Source organism: Prionailurus viverrinus, chromosome A3 (assembly GCF_022837055.1).
Source record: "Prionailurus viverrinus isolate Anna chromosome A3, UM_Priviv_1.0, whole genome shotgun sequence".
NCBI classification, from domain to species: Eukaryota; Metazoa; Chordata; class Mammalia; order Carnivora; family Felidae; genus Prionailurus; species Prionailurus viverrinus.
The window spans coordinates 36,293,452-36,313,449 of record NC_062563.1 but is presented as its reverse complement, the minus strand read 5'-3'; the positions used below and the strand labels follow the sequence as shown (position 1 = coordinate 36,313,449).

At 38.5% G+C, this 19,998-nt stretch overlaps 1 long non-coding RNA gene across 2 annotated transcripts in view; it reads right to left on the bottom strand.

Moving 5' to 3' along the window:
* Positions 1-19,998, bottom strand: part of LOC125161776 (uncharacterized) — a 99,056-nt gene that overhangs the window by 56,654 nt on the left and 22,404 nt on the right. The window contains exons 2-4 of one of the 2 annotated variants that reach the window (XR_007150748.1): positions 19,337-19,514; positions 13,485-13,642; positions 3,415-3,485 (exon numbers count right to left, since the gene is read on the bottom strand). This is a non-coding gene — a long non-coding RNA (uncharacterized LOC125161776). The remainder of the gene's footprint in view (positions 1-3,414; positions 3,486-13,484; positions 13,643-19,336; positions 19,515-19,998) is intronic. The other variant, XR_007150747.1, reaches the window with a different exon arrangement.

The following is a 19,998-nucleotide window of genomic DNA, read 5'->3' as shown; positions in this document are numbered from 1 at the left end:
TTGCTTGTCTCTTTAAAAAACCAGGTCTTAGTTTTATTGGTCTTTACTATTCTTTACCTGGCCTCTATTTCATTCCATCCTGTTCTTTCTTATTTTCTTCCTTCTGTTAACTTTGGACTTAGTTTATTCTTCTTTTTTTAGTACCATGACGTGTAAGATTGGGTTGTTTATTTGAAATATTCCCTTTTTTCTTAATATAAGCATTTATCACTATAAACTATACCCATAGATTTGGGTATGTTGTGTTTACATTTTCATTTGTTTCAAGACATTCTTTTGCTTCTCTTTTGATTTCTTCTTGATCCACTGGTTGTTTAGGAGCGTGTTGTTTAATTTCCACATATTTATGAATTCTCCAGTGTCTTTTTTTATCCGTTTACTTTGAGCCTATATGTGTCCTTAATGGTGAATTTCTTCTAGGCAGCATATAGTTGTGGGGCTTTTTTTAAAATCCATTCTGCCACTTTATGACTTTTGATTAAGAGAATTCAATCCATTTATTTTAAATTATTGATAGGTAAGGGTTTATCATGCCCTTTTTATTATTTGTTGCTTGTTTTGTAGTTCCCTTGTTTCTTTCTTCCTCTATTGCTATCTTCCTTTGTGAACTGATGGTTTTCCATAATAACCAAGTGTAAAGTTTTGATACACTTGTTTGTGTATCTACTACAGGTTTTTGCTTTGTGGTTACCATGAGGCTTACATAAAACATCTTATAGATTTAACAACTTATTTTATGCTGATAACAGTTTTACTTCAATACAAAACTCTACTCTTTTTTAATGTTTATTTATTTATTTTGAGGCAGGGGAGGGGCAGAGAGTGAGGGAAAGAGAAAATCCCAAGCGGGCTCCATGCTATCAGTGCAGAGCTTGATGTAGGGCTCAATCTCACAAACTGTGAGATCATGACCTGAGCCAAAATCAAGAGTTGGATGCTTAACTGACTGCTTAACTAGCCAGGTGCCCCAAACCCTACTCTTTTGGTCCCCTCCCCATTCTGTTTCAATGTCACAATGTACCTCTTTTTATATTGTGTATCCATTAACAAATTATTATAGCTATAGTTATTTTTAATGCTTTTGTTAACAATTTTACAAATATGTCATGATTTATTTATTCATTTAACATTAAATAGTGCCTAATTGTTTCCCAAAGTTGTTCTATTTACATATAATTTACACAGATCAGTATACAAGGGTTGCTGTTGCTCTGCAATCCTACCAACATTTGGTATTGTTAGACTAAGAAGTCTTGTTTGCTAATTGCATGAATATGCTACTTACTAATTTAAACTTTTCATGTAAGTTTAAATTTAAAACAACCAAATATATAAGTTGGAGCTAAATTACAGTTTATTATCATAAATTACTTGCAAATATCAGTGACTTCACATAATAAAGATTTATTTTTCATTCATGCAAAATCCAATGTAGAATTTTCTGATTGATTAGTTGGCCTCCTAGGGAGGGGGTTCTCCTTCAAGGAGTGACTCGGGTATCCATACTTCTTTCTTTAAAAAAAAATTTTTTTTTTAATATTTATACATTTTTGAGAGACAGAGTACGAGTGGGGAAGGGGCGGAGAGAGAGGAAGACAGAGAATCTAAAGCAGGCTCCAGGCTCTGAGCTGTCAGCACAGGGCCCGACATGGGGCTTGATCTCGCAAATCATGAGATCATGACCTGAGCTGAAGTCCAATGCTCAAATGACTGAGCCACCCAGGTGCCCCCATGCTTCTTTCATATTGTGTTATTCAATACATGGCCTTCATGGTTGCCACAGAAAGTGAAAAAGAACATAGAGGTTTGAGCCACTGATTTCAAGACCAATATATCTAATCATTCATTCATCAACTCATATTCTATTGATCAGATCCCAGACACAAGGTAAAGGGAGGCTGAAAAATGTAGCTGTCCCATGTACCAGGAGAAAAAAAAGAGACTAATGAGCATCTAGCCAGTCTTTAACACAGTATGGTAGAATTCAATATATTAGTGTTTCATAGTATTTGAAAATATATCATGATTTTCAGATTTGTCACCTGAAAAATTTGAAAACCACTGAGGTAAGTTCTTCTTTACAAAATTGTCACTCCTGCTGGGCTCTATAAATGCTGTTTCACCATTTTCAAACAAAAATTAATTATCTTGACCAAAAACACTGGATCAAATTAGATGATTAGGCCATAGATATAAATGAATATCTTCATTCAATGAATAGCTCCATTCATTCCCACATTTCACTTCAAGAACAGATTTTCTGGAATGAAGTTGAGACAAATTCTTTTTCTTTCGGTATAGGCCTATTGGCTAGGTTTCTTTTGTTTTCAACTCTTAACTCAAGAGTCACATATGCCATCTAAATGACAGCAAAAACCACATGATTTGATCCCAAGTTCCAAAAGTTTTTTAGGCATTTATAATATTCTAAATGAAATGTCCAGGATGGTTGTATAGCTAGCTCTCTAGGGATGATGTACACTTAGGGATTATGATTATCAGACTTTATTATTCTTCACCATAGCTAATTTCTTCAAGCCTGTTGGTCTTCCAAGTTTTTAAGTAAAATTCTCTGGTTCTATTTCATGTTGACCACAGGAATCTTCTTCTTTGTAAAGTGGAAGCATAAAAGACTACATAAACAATGTATAGTTTATATAAATCTTTATGCTGTGCTTTATAAAAAAATGAATTTTACTAACTTGGAGTCCAAAGCAAAGGCCTTTCCAACAAACAACAAATTAAATAATTCATTTCTAGTAATGTGAAATAAATTTAAGTGAATCAAAAAATAATAAGAGGATCAAATATTCAGGATGACTACAGTATTATTATTAAAATGTAGGGTTTTTCCCCATCTAATTATTACTCTTGCTATCTGTTATGAGATGTTGCTGGTTATGGTGATGATGGCCAGGGGATGGTAACTTGGTGGAGATTGTGATGTCATATTTGGTATAATTTTAGCCATATCTCAAGGAGGTAAGTATTATTATCCTCACTTTATTGAAGATGAAATGAAGGTCCAGTGTCCCATCTATTATCACATGGTTAGAAGCAGTAAGACTCAAATGCGAAGCTTCCATTTAAGCTGTTAGTGACTTTTTTTTTTTTTTAAATGCAAGAGCTGCCTCAATTAGAATGGTGCTCAATTACATAAGACCATATGATTTAGGGCAACACACCTTGTATTGGCCTTGTTTGTTTGTTTTACAAATTCCCACAATATTATAAAATTCGATTCTTCACACAGCAATTTCATGGCTCAGTATCCCTTTACAGAATCTCTGCCCATAAAAAAAAATTTTTTATTATTGTTGGTTCAGTCTTCCCACTGTCTGGGAAGAATTATGTTTTACTAAATTAGAAATGAGAAATGCACTATTGATCAAACAAAGCAAAATTAAACTTTACCTGAGGGAAGGAAAAATATGCTGGTCTTCCTGAGAGATGATCTTGGCCTCTTGGTTCATGTCCTAAACACACTAAATACGGAAAATAGACTCAGCAAGTGTATCATGGAAACTAGTCATGAACTGGATAAAAAGACTTCACTCATAGAAAGCTCACAGCATTGTTTCTTAGACTCATCTCAGAGCACTTATGTGCTTTAGTTTTTAGAAGAGACATCACTATTAAAACTGCTTAATCTTTCTGGGGCTCAGTTTTCTCATCTGTCAAACAGGAACAACAGAACTGTTCTTTTCTCGTGAGGTTGCAAAGCTCAAATGAAATGACAGCTGTGCATGTTGACTTACACACTATTCCCAGTTCCTTCTTTGGGTAGGCTCAATCTTCTTCTTTTTTTTTTTTTTAATTTTAACATTTATTTATTTTTGAGAGAGAGAGAGAGACAGAGCATGAACAGGGGAGGGGCAGAGAGAGAGGGAGACACAGAATCTGAAACAGGCTCCAGGCTCTGAGCGGTCAGCACAGAGCCCGACGCGGGGCTCGAACTCACGGACCGTGAGATCATGACCTGAGCTGAAGTTGGATGCTTAACCGACCGAGCCACCCAGGCGCCCCAGGCTCAATCTTCTTGAGTGAAAGTAAGGGTTACAGGCTACTGCAGTTGCTGTGATCCCGCATCTGCACTCAGTTCCGATGTGTGGGTTTTTCCCCACACCGCCAACCTCGGTGTCCTATATATCAACTCAATTCTCATCCTATCCACCCACAGACAGCATCAGATTGCACAAGTTATAAGGCTCAGCCCCACCAGAGTGCCCCTCACTTCAGATGCCAATCACCAAGCTTGCCACCTGTGTTTCTGACCAACTGGCTATAAATCAGAGCTTCCCACTATCCCCTCCTAAGGTTTGATTAATTTGCTAAAGCAGCTTATAGAATCAGGAAAGCAGTTTACTGACCATATTACTGGTTTATTACAAAGGATATGAAAGGCTCTGAATTAACAGCCAGATGAAGAAAGACATAGGGCAAGGTACATGAGGGGGGAGAGTGAGATTTCTTACTCTTCCAGCATGCCACTCTTTCAAACCTCCACATGTTCACCATCCTGGAGGCTCTCTGAACCTTGTTCTTTTTGGGTTTTATGGAGGATGTATTACATAGGCAAGGTTGATTAAATCATGAGCCATTGGAGACTGAACTCAATCTATAGCCCATCTCTCCTCTTCCCAGGTCAGGTGGGTCTGGGAGATGGAGAGGACTAAAAGTTCCAACACTTTAATCATGCACTTGGTTGCTCTGGCAATCAGTCCCCATCATTAGGTGACCTAAGGGCTTTTAAAAAGTCAACCATTGGAGCACCTGGGTGGCTCAGTCATTTGAGCATCCTACCCTTGACTTCTGCTCAGGTCATGATCCCAGGGTTGCCTGCTTAAGATTCTCTCTCTCCCTCAGCCTCTCTCCCCTACTCATGCTCTCTCTCTAAAAATAAAATAAAATAAAATAAAATAAAATAAAATAAAATAAAATAAAATAAAATAAAATAAAATGTAAAATAAAATAAAACATAATAAATCTTAAATAAAAAATCAACCATTAAAGTAGCAAAAGACACTTAGAAAATTCCAAGGGCTTTAGGAGTTCTGTGCCTGGTGTGGAGGACTAAGACCCACCCAAATAAATATTTTTTTATTATACACACATCATAGATCCTAAGCCGGCCTTCTTCAGGAGGGAGAAATAAGCCTGCCGTTTCTCTGCTTAAGGTTCCTTCCATGTAGCAATGCCAGTAGGAAAATAGTCAAAACTATGTGGATATATCATCACTCGACTTATTAGAGACTGACACTGACCAAGGAAGGAAAATATCACGTGGGCCCAGAAACTCTCAGATAGGTTCAATTTAGCTTCTTTATAAATAATCAGAGTGCTTTCCTCTCTACTTAATCCTTTGTGACCTAAAACCCAAGGTGGGAGCTGTGGAGACCTGCTACCTCCACATCCAGTTGAAACCACTATAGAAATGTAAAGATGGATGGAAATTAAGATGGACACACTAATGCTCCACACTAAAGCACACTAATGCTTGACTTTAAACTGAACAAATTTTTCTCTTCCTCATTCTTGAAGCCCTTCCCTCCCCTTCAGTTGTTTTTCTGTAGAATCCTTTGTTCCAGGAACTCGATATTGATACTTAGCAATCAGACTCAGATGGCCACTGCCAGCACCAGTCATAAGTCCACCTTGAAGACATGCCCAATGCTGCTGGCAGCAAGGACTGGATTCCTGCTGAAATGGCCTAGATCCTGTATTTTCCTATAAAAGCCCTCAGCCTTTTACCTTGGCGGGTCTGCAGTTTTGAAGACATTAGCCTGAGGCAGCCTCCTTTGCTTAGCAAAATAATAAACTATCTTCCTTCTTTATACCAAACTCCGTCTTCCCATTTCATATTTTGGCACAGGAGCACAGAAGTAGGTTTTTGACAACACAACTACTATTTCCTTCATTTAGGTTATGTTTTTTCTCATTAGCACATGGGGGAGCACAGGTCCTCACCAAGGGAACCCCAAGTGGTTGTGTGTGTTCAGGCTCCATGGGACTCTCTTTCCCATAGGGTTACTTTCCCATTGGCTCAATTCACTTTTGTGATTTCATGAATGTAAAAAATTCACACTTTTCTCCTCCTCGTTTTTACCTCTCCACAAAGTCTTGGTGACCTGAATACATTCCCCTGAATTCACTGGCTTCATACATTTCATTTCTACAACTGACCTCGATATCTTTCCCTCCTTTGATAACAATAAAATCCCCAACAGATCTATACAGGCTCCACCTAGTGTAAAGATCATGAATAAACATGAGGCCCTTTCTTAATCTGATATAGCTATTGTTAGATATGTGTTGCTCCCTTCAAACTTAAAACATCAGCAAGGGTGCACTAATTGTCAAGACAATAGTTAGGACTACATTTCATCTTTCTTGTCTCTAGGTTTTTGCTACTGCTTTTCTGCCTCTTTCAATGCCCTCCTCTCTTCCCCAAAAAGGTTTACACTCTATCAACCCTGGTATTGAAACTTGCCTGTAAACAATCCTTTAATCTCTTAAACCTGTAGTCATTATTCACTGGCATTTATTGTTTGTGGAATACATTTATCAATTTGCTCAAGAACTGCTCTGCAATATTACTTTGCTTACTCTCTTTATCATGTATTTATCTTTCAAACTGTTCAGTTTCATGTTAATGTCACTTTGCCCCACCTGGAATTTTAACTCCTTGAGAGCAAGGGCTTTTACTTCTAGGTAATCCCACCCTATTCTATCCAATGTCTTCCTTTAGGAGGCTCTCCAAGAATGATTGCTTGTGTTCTTTGCTTTAAACATATGCTTCCTACATTTTGCTAGAGGAAATTAAATTGAGCTGGTACTTCTCTCACCATTTCCAACTCTTTTACCCTGAACTTCTTTTTTTTTTTTTTTTTTTTTAATTTAAGGTTTACTTGTTTATTTGAAAAGCTAATAGAGCAAAGCTTTTCTGGGGGGGGGGTGGTTGATGGTGGTACATGGCAGAGCTTCCTCAAGTTGTGAATAATTATTGCCAATGAGTGCTTCTTATGTACCAGGCTGTAGTCTAATTTAAAAAATACATTTAGGGGTGCCTGGGTGGCTCAGTCAGTTGAGTGTCTGACTTCAGCTGAGGTCATGATCTCTTGGTTTGTGGGTCTGGGCCCCGCATCAGGCTCTGTGCTGACCATTCAGAGCCTGAAGTCTGCTTTGGATTCTGTGTTTCCCTCTTCCTCTCTGCCCCTCCCCAACTCGCACTTTCTCAAAAATAAATAAACGTTTAAAAATTTTTAAAAATAAAACATACATTTGGTCTCTGTGCCCAGTTCCTGGTATAGAATTTCAAAAACTCTTGGAATTTCCTCAGTGATAGGAGTATCTTTTACTATTCATATGACCCCTTTTCTACCAGACCTGTGTTTATGCCAATGAAATGAATTAAGACAGGGCCTTTAGACAGCTTCAGGATGGGGGGGGTGGGGGGGTGGGACCAACCATGTGATTGGATGGTAGGAAATTTCAGCCCCTCCCCCAGCTAGAGATGAGCTCAATCACATGGCTTACTGATTTAATCAACCATACCTACAGTATACTTACTGAAACCTTAGTAAGAACTCTGAAGAACTAGGCTCAGGAAGCTTCCTGTCAGTGAACATGATGTACTGGCAGAGTAGTGGAACCTGACTCCTATGTTCAGAACCCTTTTATGTATACTGTTTTCCTGAGTTCTAGGAGTTGTTCTAGTGAATTATTAAACTTGCAGAGGTATGAGAAGCCCTGAATCTGTAGCTTGCCAGGCAGAAGTGGGTGGTTTGATTTCACCCAGGACTTGCAGCTGGCATCTGAAGTGAAGGGCAGTCTTGTGGGACTGAGCAGTTAACCCATGGAGTCTGTGCTAACTCCAGGTAATTAGTGTCAGAACTGAGTTAAACTGTAGGACACCCGGCTGATACCAGAAAGTTGGTATCAGAAAGTACACCAACTGGGCTAAGCACTTTGAGTATATTATCTTATCTTGTCCTCGAGGTTATCCCTACAGGTAAGAGTGGCTATCATTATCCTCTTATGCCAATTAGGAGGTTGAAGCACATAGAGAGTGACTTCTCCAACATCAGAAGCCTGGTATTTTCATGTCAAAATTCAATGATGTGACTCATTAGGTTATACTACCCCCAAGTTTGCCAAGTCTCAATAAGCCAAAGATAACCTGCTTGGCAGTGGGGGAGGGAAAGTATATTGGATACCTCTTTTGCTCATCTACAAAACCTTTTGGCACCTCTTCTTACTGCACCCACTACCATGTGACTGGTTCAGGACATGCCTTGACCAGCTTTATGGGATAATCTCATTCAGACTAGCTGTGTCCCTTTTGTATACACACCCTTGGGAACTGCTCAGCAGCTACACATTTGCAACAGGGTGAGCGGCAGTGTGGACCATTGACCAATGGGGAATGGAGGCCAATGGGTGGGTAAACACTTCCCTTTTTTGTCTCTGAGATATGGGTTATAAAACTCTTCAAAAAGTGTTATGGGTTCAAACATCAGTTACCACACAGCAGAGGCTCTCTCTCTTGGCAACATAGTCCTGCATTGTTTCTCTCTCTTGCTCTGATGCCCTCCCACTGTCCCGCATTGCTGCTCCCAGGCATTATTCTGCAAATAAACTACCTACATTTTTGCAGGCTTGCTTTCTGTGGAACCAGGTGAAGACAGAATACTGTTAACTTCAGCGAAAGTTATGTTGCGGATACCTTAATGACAAATGACACAGATAAATGGGCTCTCCCTGAATTTAATGCTCCCGCACAAATCTGATTTGTGGTGAAATAAAATATGTTGAAACTAATTAAAAGTGTCTCACATCACGGAATTTTTTGAAAGGGATGACTTTGAACTAAGAACATCTGAAATGATGAATAGTCTGGCAAATGAAAAGTTAACATCAATGAAGAGTGTTCATTAGAATTTATGGAAAAATTAACACGAAGAGATTTCAGAGTAGATATCAATCCTTTTATATGAGTTTAAAGTTTATTCTATTTTAAATAAAATTTCAGTTTTATTTTATTTTGAATCTGAGTGATTTAGAATAAAAACCTTTGATAAGTTATTATCTCTTAAAGAAAGTGGCCATAGCATACTGATGTTTGCATCCTCACTGTTTAGTGTCAGGCACATAATAAACACTTAGTAAACATGGATTGAATGACTAGAATCTGAAAACAGGACCAGAGGTTAGAGCGTGTTGAATTGTGGCCACTAAGAACATATGTCTGCATCCTAATCCTGGTACCCATGAATGTAAACTCATTTGGAAAAAGGGTCATTATAGATGTAATTAAGTGAAGGCTCTTGAGATGAGCTCATCCTGGATTGATAGAGTAGACCTTAAATCTAATGATAAATGTCTTTAGAAGAAGACAAGAAGAAACAGACACAGGGGGAAGGCCATGTGAATATGGAGGCAGAGACGGGAGTAATGTTGCCACAAACCTAGGAGGACTTGGAGTCATCAGAAAAGGAAAGCGGCAAGGAGAGATTCTCTCCTAGAGCCTTTGAAGTGACTGTAGCTCTGCTAACACCTGACTTCAGACTTCTGGACTTCAGAACTCCAGAGAGTACATTTCTGTTGTTTTAAGCCACTCGGTTTGTAGCATTTTGTTATGGCAGCCTTAGGACACTATAATACAGAGACATTAAGATAAAACATGACAAAAGCCAAGAAACATAAGAGATGGTTTCAGCCATAAAACTGTTTGACAAATACTAACTGAACATTACTATGTGCAAGGCATTTCGCCAGGAAAACATGCATGAGCAAAACAGAGACCCTTGCACCCATGATGCTTACATTCTGGCAATATTCTCATAGGAGAAGCCAGTTTATTCAACATTCCTTTACCTTTAACTGAGATGTGTTTGTACCTGTACCTGTATCAGAACCTGTATCAGAATTATTAAACACAACTGGTGATAAAGACGTCACTCAGAGAATGAAGATTGCACAACGATATGGGAAGAACTTACTCTCCCTGGAGAATGCAAACTCTAAATTTTCAGATTAGGAAATACTAGTTCTTAATAAGCATAATGGAAGGAACACATTCAAGACTTCTGTGACCTTCAGATTTCTTTTCTTTTTAATATCTCCAGATATTTCTTTTTTTTTCTTTTTTTTTTCTTTTTTTTTTAGAGAGGGAGAGTACATGCTGGGGAGAGGCACAGAGGTGGGGAGGAGAGAGAGAGAGAAAAAAAAAAAAAGAGAGAGAGAGAATCTCAAAGCAGGCCTCAGGTTCAGTGCAGAGTCTGACTCAGGGCTTGATCCCACGACACTGGGATCATGAGTTGAGCCAAAATCAAGAGTTGGATGCTCGACCAACTGAGCCACCCAGGTGCTCAGACCCTCAGATTTCTATTCAGCTAGTGGGATGGTTGAGATTGTCCCCTCGGCTGCAATGGAACACTGACCTTCTGTGAGCAAGCACAAGGCAATCTGTTAAAATAGAACAGTATTACAGTGTGGAAAAAAAATAAATCAAGGAAACGTTTACCAAAATTGTTTTTCAACAATACTTTAAAAAAATATAATGCTTCTTAAACTTTTGACAGGCACCATTGATTATCTTCCAGGGAGGACTAGCCGCCAACTAGGAAAATGCACACATAACAAGCCAATATTAAAGAACACGTTTGGTTCAAAAGCTTGCCTCTGTGTCTGTGGTTGGATTGATATACTTGTGATTACGGTATTCAATCAGCTTTTATATTGTATAAATTTAATTAAATTTAATTACCTCAATCAATATAAACTTAAAATAACCAAACGTATAATTTTGTGCCCAAGTATTATTTGTATGACTAAAATAAAACACACCAATACTTCATCATATTCTGCAAAATGCACTTTGTTTGGTCTCCAAGTGCTCTAATACTGAAACAATTTTGAATCCTGCTGGGTTAGCATGAATCAAAAAGCAGAGCAAAGTTCTGAAATGCTGGAAGGACAAAGCATAAGGTGAGAAATCAAGCCCTATAAAATGAATAATTTGGTGCTAACAAATGAATCAGAAAACTTCTTTACATTTCAACATATCGGTATTGAACATAAATGTTTTTAACTTATGCAAATTCAATTTGGCAAAGTACACACACGTACACACACACACACACACATGGCATTCAGGGACTTAGGGAGCTGAGGGAAGGAAGATTCCCATCTCACAGTGACCATGAGGCTTACCTTCAATCACTGAAATGGCAGGTGCCAATTTAAAAGATTTTGTATATCATTGTTCCTTCAGCTTCCTAAGTCCCTGAATGCTGTGTGTGTGTGTGTGTGTGTGTGTGTGTGTGTGTGTGTTTCAGCGTAACTGAATTGAATATAATTCTTGTGTTTAAGTACATAATTTTTTATACAACATGTCCTCTGATTCTAAGCCAATTACTGTAGCCTTTAAACAGGCCTTTAATTTTGTTAAATGTCTTGTAACGAATACAGTCTTTAGGGGTAATTTGAAAGGTTTCTCGAAAGTAATTCTATCTCATATAGAACCTAAACTTGAGAGAGAGAGAGAGAGAGAGAGAGAGAGAGAGAATCTGTTGAACATTATATTGAACACAGACCAGAATATGAAAAACGCTCACTGTAGTCCCAGCAAACAGCCTGACTGCAATCTCATGAGAGATCCTAAGCTAGAACCACCCAGCTAAGCTACTTCTGGAGGAGTATGAGAAAATAAATGTTTGTTGTTTTAAGCTGTTAAATTTCAGAGTAATTTGGGTTTGTATTTGTTTTTGTTTTTTTGAGAGAGAGAGAGAGAGAGAGAGAGAGAGTGCAAATGAGTGGGGGGCAGAGAGAGAGGGAGAATTCTTTTTTAGTTTTTTTGTATATTTTGAGAGACAGAGAGAGTGAACACAACGAGAGGCAGAGAGAGGGGAGAGAGCATCCCAAGCAGGCTCCACACTGCCAGTGTGAAGCCGATGCAGGGCTTGCTCCCACCAAACAGGAGGTCATGACCTGAGCTGAAATCAAGAGTCGGTTGCCCAGCCGACTGAGCCACCGAGGTGCCCTTTCAGGGTAATTTGGTAATTTGTTATGCATCAATAGATTACTAATGCAATAGGCATTCTAGATTTGAAGAGGATAATGTAGGGCCGTTGCTTTTGAATATTTTGAAATGGAGAGGGGAGAGAGAGATGCACGAAGCAACTATAAAACAGTGTGGGAAATGCCATAATTGGGGCAAGTCACTAGTGAGCTAAATGATATCCAGCAGCAAAAATGGGACACTGCATTCCAGATCACTAGGAGACTACATATACTCTGTTAGACAAAGAAGCATCTGCCCCCAACAAAACAGTTCCCTACTTGAAGCTGAAGGCAATGAAAGGAAGAATTGGAGGGAGTGGGGAGGGCCGGGAAGCCCAAAGGAGGGTTGCTGACTTTTATTAATGACCTACTACTCCCTGTGTACTTTATAGAAATGATCTTATTCAGTCTTCACACTGAGTGTATGAGGTCGATAACATTTTCTTTATCTTATAGGTGGGCACCTGAGGCCCAGTATGTTGCGGAGCGGGAATGTGAACACATGGGCTCCTGGCTCCGAAAGCTTAGTTTTGTTTTACTGCATCAGATTGTTTTCCCTTATCCCTCAAGTTCTTGTGATGCCACAAGAATATCAAGGCACAAAAAGCCTTTCTTTTTGGAATATTCTGCAGCATTTGGCAAAGTTGGTCACTAAGGTTGTGCTGAAAGTCAGACTCTCTGGCCTGTAGGAGCCAGTGACCTGAATTTCCTTATTAGTCAACTGCCATCAGACCTCTATTACAACTTCATAGGCTTTGGGCAAATATTTCAGGAAGGGGGAGAATTAAGCAGTGAAGTAAAAGTAACCTAACGTATGTTATCTTCTCCTCAGTTCCCTGACTTTATAGACAAACAACACTTTCTAATCTTCTTTAACTTTCCCAAAATACTTCAAATGGAAATGTTCACTGAATGTCATCTTTACCTTGAGAGTTACAATTATGTCCAAATGTTAAAACTCTTTTTTTTTTTTTTTTAAAACTCTTTTGAGTAATCAAGAATAAGCACAAGACCTTTCTCTTCCAAGAAAAACACACTGATGGCTGAAATTTCTTCAAGAATATGAACTTCATCCCTTAGACTGCTAATGACCTATAATTCTGTGAAATTAGATTTGTAAAACTGAGCTGGAATGAAAATAGTTATTACTGAATGAGGAATGGTTAGAAGATGGCCCAGATAATTGTCTAGGTGGATTGCAGAGCCATCTACCTCTGTGTCTGGAGAAGTGATGAAAAGGTTATTCTGCCAATGATTCCTTCATTGTTTTGTTAAAACAGCTACACTTTTTATGATTATTGTCACTCCTTTTGTGTTTCTGCAAAGCTTAATCCTAAATGTGCATGGGTAAGAGTTACGTGACCAAAAAAAAAAAAAAAAACAGCAAAACGCAGACCCAGGGAACTCCAATGTCCACAAACCTGTATAAATAAGCCTCTCTTCTTCAATTCCTGAAAACGATCCCAAATCTTCAAGGAGAATGAAAAAGCATCTCCCACAGAGTCCATCCACGTGAAAGTAGGAGACAAATATGACCCACAGACTGTAAAATAAATAAAGCAGCAGAGCGGAGCAGCAGCTGAAAAAAGAAAGGGAAGGGAAAAAACAAGAGACTTGTGACAGAACCCAGGAGAAAAACAGATCTCAGCAAGCACTGTTAGAATGCACTTGCCCCTGTTAGTTTTAAACCCTGAAGTGACCATGGACAACACAGAAATGTTACAACTTACACACTGGAGTGAAGCAGGTAGGAATTAGAATAGATATGTTGGTTATCTCATCTATGATAACTATGATTTAAATGACATCATTAAGAGCTGACTAATCAAGTAATAGACATATATGTATTCTTTCCTCTTTTAATTTCTTTCTTTTTTTTTTTTTTTTGTAGAGAGATAGAGCAAGTGCACAAGTTGGGGAGAGGGGCAGGAGGTGAGAGAGAAAGAAAGAGAGAGAGAGCTCCATGTTCAGGGTGGAGCCCAATATGGGGCTCGAACTCATGACCCTAGGATCATGACCTGAACTAAAATCAAGACTTAGATGCTCAACTGACTGAGCCACCCGGGCACCCATACATACTCTTAAATAGTATAAAGATAACATTAAGAAAGGTAATATTATTGATTTAAATTGGGTGGTGGAGAGAAAGGGCATGGGGAAGAAAGAGGAAACACCATTTTTTTATTTCTCATAGTAAAGGACTATAATGCACTGACTAAATGCATTAATAAGGGTTATCACCAGAACAGAGTTGCAAAGCTACCTAAAATTCAGAGCTATAGGGGAAGCAAACCAAAGGAAACAGACTACATAGGAAAAGTCCTTAAAATATATAAAGACAGAAAATATGCAACACTATGACAGAACCGAGACCAAACATATGTGTGTCATTTTAATAAGTGCAAATGGATTTAACCTACATATTAAAAGAAGAATTTTAGATTAGAATGGATTGTAAAGGAAACAGAAACTACGTCATATCTAAGGATCACACTGAAGTGATTCAAGATAGTCAAAAATAGAAAGATGGGCAAAGTCTACTAGGAAAAGGTACACTTAAAAACATTTTTTAGACTGTTTTAAAGTAATCTCTACACCCAACGTGGGGCTCAAAATTACAACCCCAAGATCAAGAGTGGTACATTCCACCGATGAGCCAGCCAGGCACCCCAGAAAGGTACATTTTTAAACAACAATGAATTATTAACATAATATCAGAAAAGGCGTAATTCAGCTCAAAAAACAGTGGGCACTTTGTGTTTTTTAAAGGTGTAACGCATGTAAAAATGTGTCACTTATGAATATCTAGGTATCAAATAACAACAATCATAAAGCAGAAAATACAGAAGATAAAAAGACAAATAGAAGCACTCTGGTAATAGAGGACTTCAAATGAACTCTTTTAACTGTAATAGTTTGAGTGGATGCAAAAATAAGAAAGCATATGAAAGGTCTAAATAACACAGTTTAAAAGTAGAACCGATCAATGTATACCCAACTGTACCCTGGAAATAGAGCATATGCATTCTTTCCAACTGCCCATGAAATACTCATGAAAATGAGCCATACTGAAAAAAATTAAGGCACCAAAATCCTCAGTAAATTTCAAAAAGTAGAAATACTCAAAAGGCTTGGATGAGTGAATGAATATTTCTTGCACATCTATTGTGTTTTGGGTGGGCGGAGGGGTACTCCTAGGAAACAGATCCTGAGACAATGATTTGAGCGTAATTTGGGGGGTGAGGGGAGCATAGGGTGGGGGTTATGTAAGTGAGACAGGGGAAGGGAAAAGAGCCAGTGATATATGCCTTCTTGGGCCAACTACTGTTATGGATGACTGGAGCCCAATTTTGCTGGGGAAACTCTGAAAGCCAGTGTAGAACATGTCAGGATCATCCTACACGAGGATCAAAAGAACTGGGACATTTTACACCAACTAGTAGATGGGGCTCCAGAAAACAGCGAAGGCCCTTGAGGAACAAAATGTAGAGGCTAGCTGTTGAAAGCTGGACCAGTGTGCACTGAGCTATAAAGAGGAGTGGAGGGGTGCAGATGGGATGCCAGCAGCATCTGATCTTCAGTGTGTGCAAGTATAACTCAATCATCAGGGAGAGCTAAAACCAGAATGGACGGGCTTTTCTGGGCACATAAGTTGGATGGAGCAGAAGTAAGAAATCAGTTTTTTTTCCTAAAGCTCCCTTGTGTTGTTTTTCTATTTCCTTTGTTCTTTCCCTGAGATCCCTCTCAGCTGATGGGTGTATAAATGCTCCAGTTCTTTGCATTAGGCTAGGCTGTACAGTTCTTCCCTACTCAGTCATGTCTTGATTATGCCTAGAGTCCTTTGTTAGAATAGGTTGCACAGGGTCGCCTGGATGACTCAGTTGATTAAGCATCTGACTTCGGCTCAGGTCATGGTCTCGTGGTTTGTGAGTTCGAGCCCTGCATTGGGCTCTCTGCTGTCAGCATGCAGCCTGCTTCAGATCCTCTGTCCCCTTTTCTCTCTTCCCCTCCCCTGCTCATGCTCTTTCTCTCAAAAAAATAAATAAACATTAAAAAAAAAAAAAGAATAGTTTGCACAACCTATCCTCATTCAGTTAACACTGATGTCCCATTCTTGGTTTGTTCCTCCTGTTTTTCCTTGTGATTTGCCCCTGTTAGTTTTAAAGAGATTTGCATTGATTTTGTGTGGTGGCTGGTGGGTGCTGGTAGCAACTGGAAAGGGATTGTGAACAATTAGGCAATATGGCAAATGTTACATGGGGCTCAGGGTGGGGGGGGGGGTGGGGGGTGCCATGGAAATATGTAGCATACAACATGGTGAGGACACCAGCCAATTGTCATGAACTCTTGACTGAATGTTGGCTCTCCACTCTATGCAGAGTTAACCCTTCAGTAGCTGATTCTAGGACTTCAAGGGAGAGAGGCTGGAATGACTGAGATAATCTGAGAATTATCTAAAGGTAGTGGCTGAAACTCAGCCCTGAGTAGAATCTAGGTAAAATTTTGTCAATATTTACTTTTTTGAATTAGATTTAAGATGGCATTTTGCCTACACCTGCTTTACAGATAGGGACCAGGCAGTCCATAAAATCTCCCAAATGTCTGTAATGCACACTGATTGTGGTCTAGTGATGGTAGGAAGACCTCTAAAGAGGCAACACGAACTGGATTAGTCTAGACAGAAAACTTAAAATCCTTACTGCAATACCATTTCCAAATAATAATCAACTGTGTGAGTTCATATATTTATTTTTGTAAATAAGATTACCAAGGTAGTCAGAAGCGACTTTTTTTTTTTTTTTGAAAGTGCAACCCCTTGAAGTAGGCCACATATAGCAAAAGGAAAATATCAGGATATGGATGAACTTAATATCAAAATCTGGGTTGATTTTTTAAAAGTTATTTATTTATTTATTTATTTATTTATTTATTTATTTATTTAGAGTGAGAGAGTGTGTGAGCAGGGGAGGGGCAGCAACAGAATCCCAAGCAGGGATTCTGTGGTGAGAATCCCTGGACACATAAATTGGATGGAGCAGTTGTGATGATCATGACCTGATCACAAACTGTGAGATCATGACCTGAGTGAAAATCAAGGGTCGGATGCTTAACTGACTGAACCACCCTGGTGCCCCTGGTTTGATTTTTTTTTTTTTAATCGAAGAGAAGTGAGTAATTCAAAATGCTGAGAACTTAAATGGGTCATGAGATTTTTTTCTTAGAAATAAAGAACTTGGTATTTCTCTGCTTTCAGTGTGTGTAATTGATTCTGAAGGGGTTTCTGAGAATCTATAATGCTGTCAAGCAGAATTCATTGTACAGTGTGGCTACGATGCACATAATTTTCAGTAATATGTACCTGATCAGAAGGCATATACTTCTGATGTGCCTTTTCCTTGAAGAAGTTTGTCTGATTTCACTCTCAAGTATTTTTTATTAACACTGTTGCAAAGAAAAAAATATTATCTAAAACTTGAAAGTAAGGAGGAAAAAAGACTATGTCACTTCTGTTTCCATTGTTAGGCAGTGCCCTGTTCCTGGTGTTCCTAGATCAAAGGCTGGCAAGTTTGTTTTGTTTTGTTTTGTTTTGTTTTCTGTAAAGGGCTATATGGCAAATATTTTAGATCCTAGGACCATCTAGTCTGTTGCAACTATTCAACTCTGTAGCAAAAGAAACCATCTACAATGCATAAGTAAATGGCTGCAGCAATGTTCCTACAAAACTTTATTTACAAAAACAAGTTAAGGTAAGCTAGGCCTGCTATAGTTTATTGACTCTTACCCTAGAGTCACATGATACACGAATTTGTTTGATTTACCATTGCTCTTGATTAGGGCTCAGACAATTTTCAACTCTGTAAAGCTAAATATTTCTTTATTGGAAACTGATAAGATGTAAATTATTTTTTAATATAATTTATTGTCAAATTAGTTTCCATACAACACCCAGTGCTCATCCCAACAAGTGCCCTTCTCGATTCCCATCACCCACTTTCCCCTCTCCCCCACCCCCATCTACCTTCAGTTTGTTCTCAAAGATGTAAATTATTTTTGCCCAATATCATGAAAGTAATTTTTGTCTGGGATCAATGACAATTATTTTTGTCTGATAGTAACACAAATGATTTTTCTTGTGTAGAAAAGTTAACTCCAAAGGCCATGGTCTTATTAGTGATAGAACAATGATGAGTTTTGCCTCTAACCTTGTGACTTATTTCTGTATTCTTCCTTTCTTTCATTGATGATATAATCATCAATTCCTTGTATCCTTTCTTGAACCAACTTCACCATCCCATTGCTTCCCTCATTGATGAGTTTAATAAAACTTTGGTTTCTGCTCATTTTGATTTTACATGAGAATTGCATGATGTTAAACATTTTGAAAATGATACTTTGGTTGAGATTTTGTTAATATATTTACCTGAATTAGGCCCCATGTTCTTGTCCTTTAATTCTATAAACAGGGAAGGAAAGGAAGAAGTGTTCCTTTTGACTTCAAAAACCAGCTTGAGACTCCAAACAATCAAACCAAGAGCTGAAGACAAGTAAAAACTATCTGAATGTGATCAAGAAGCCATGGTTGCCTTGGACAGATCAACCACTCAACCTAAATGCCAGGATGCGGCTTCAAGTTTGGCAACAGAAAGTGTAGGAGACCAGAATGTACCCCCCCGCCAAATATGACTGTAGGAGACCAGAGTATGCCCTCCCCCAAAAATGCCTTTTTGGTATAAGTACTATTTAGAGCCAGTTGTTTTCCTGCTGCTGCTGCTGCTGCTAATGATGACTTTATTTAGAGCTGATTATAAGCTGTTTTAAGAAACAGCAGAAGCAGGCCACTGGGGTGGCTCAGTCGGTTAAGCATAGACTTCTGCTCAGGTCATGATCTCATGGTTTGTGAGTTCAAGCTCCACATTGGACTCTGTGCTGACAGCTTAGAGCCTGGAGCCTGCTTCTGATTCTGTGTCTCCCTCTCTCTCTGCCCATCCCCCATTCACGGTCTCTGTCTCTCTCTCAAAAATAAATAAACATAAAAAAAATTAAAAAAGAAAAAGAAACAGCAGAAGCAGAAGTTCTGAAAACAGAAGTTACTCTTTTGTAAGAGAAATCTACATTTATAAAGGAAATCTTCATTTGTAAAAGTGTCTCCCTCTTTGTAGTGACTCTAAATCCCAAGAGACTCTTACAAATAGAAAAGGCATAGACTAAAACTTACATAACAAACCTTTCCCTTCTTTACTGTACTTTTTCTATTTACCTGCCCATAACTTACCTCCTTTACATCCTTCTTCCTTTGTTTTAGTTGAAGACAGCATTTAGGTTCAAGTTTTAGCCATCTCTTTGAGTTACTCATCCTTGAGCTTCTCCCATGTATATGGGATATATACATGTTAATAAACTTCTGTTTCTCTTGTTATACTCTGTTGTTACAGGGTCCCCCAGTGGAGAACCTAGAAGAGTAGAAGGAAATGATTTCTTTCTTCCCCTACAAAAACATATGGCATATGCTTCTAATTCTGATAGGATAATGTGTACAGGGTAAACCTCTTGCATCATTTTCTATTTTCTGGCAACACTTATCTCAAGATGGCAGATATTTTACTCACTGGAAGTTGTCAACACATTTCTCTGATATTACTTTTACTTTCATACATAAAAATGGACCAAAATTAAAGTACCTTTTCGGTGTAAGCTAAAACCATTCACCAAATACATTCTCCCCCACCCATCCAAAAACAACTCTCAGGGGAATTTGAGAATGTTAACTCCTGTTCTCCCTTTGGCTCACAGCAATGACTGAAACTGCTTTCAAGAGGCTGAACCTTTGAAGGGCAGCTGAGTTCATGCCAATCAGCAGGCAGTGGCAAAATGAAATGGATTTTCTTTCACATTAGACTGGATGGTATAGTGGCAAGTTGAAAAATATTCCGTTTC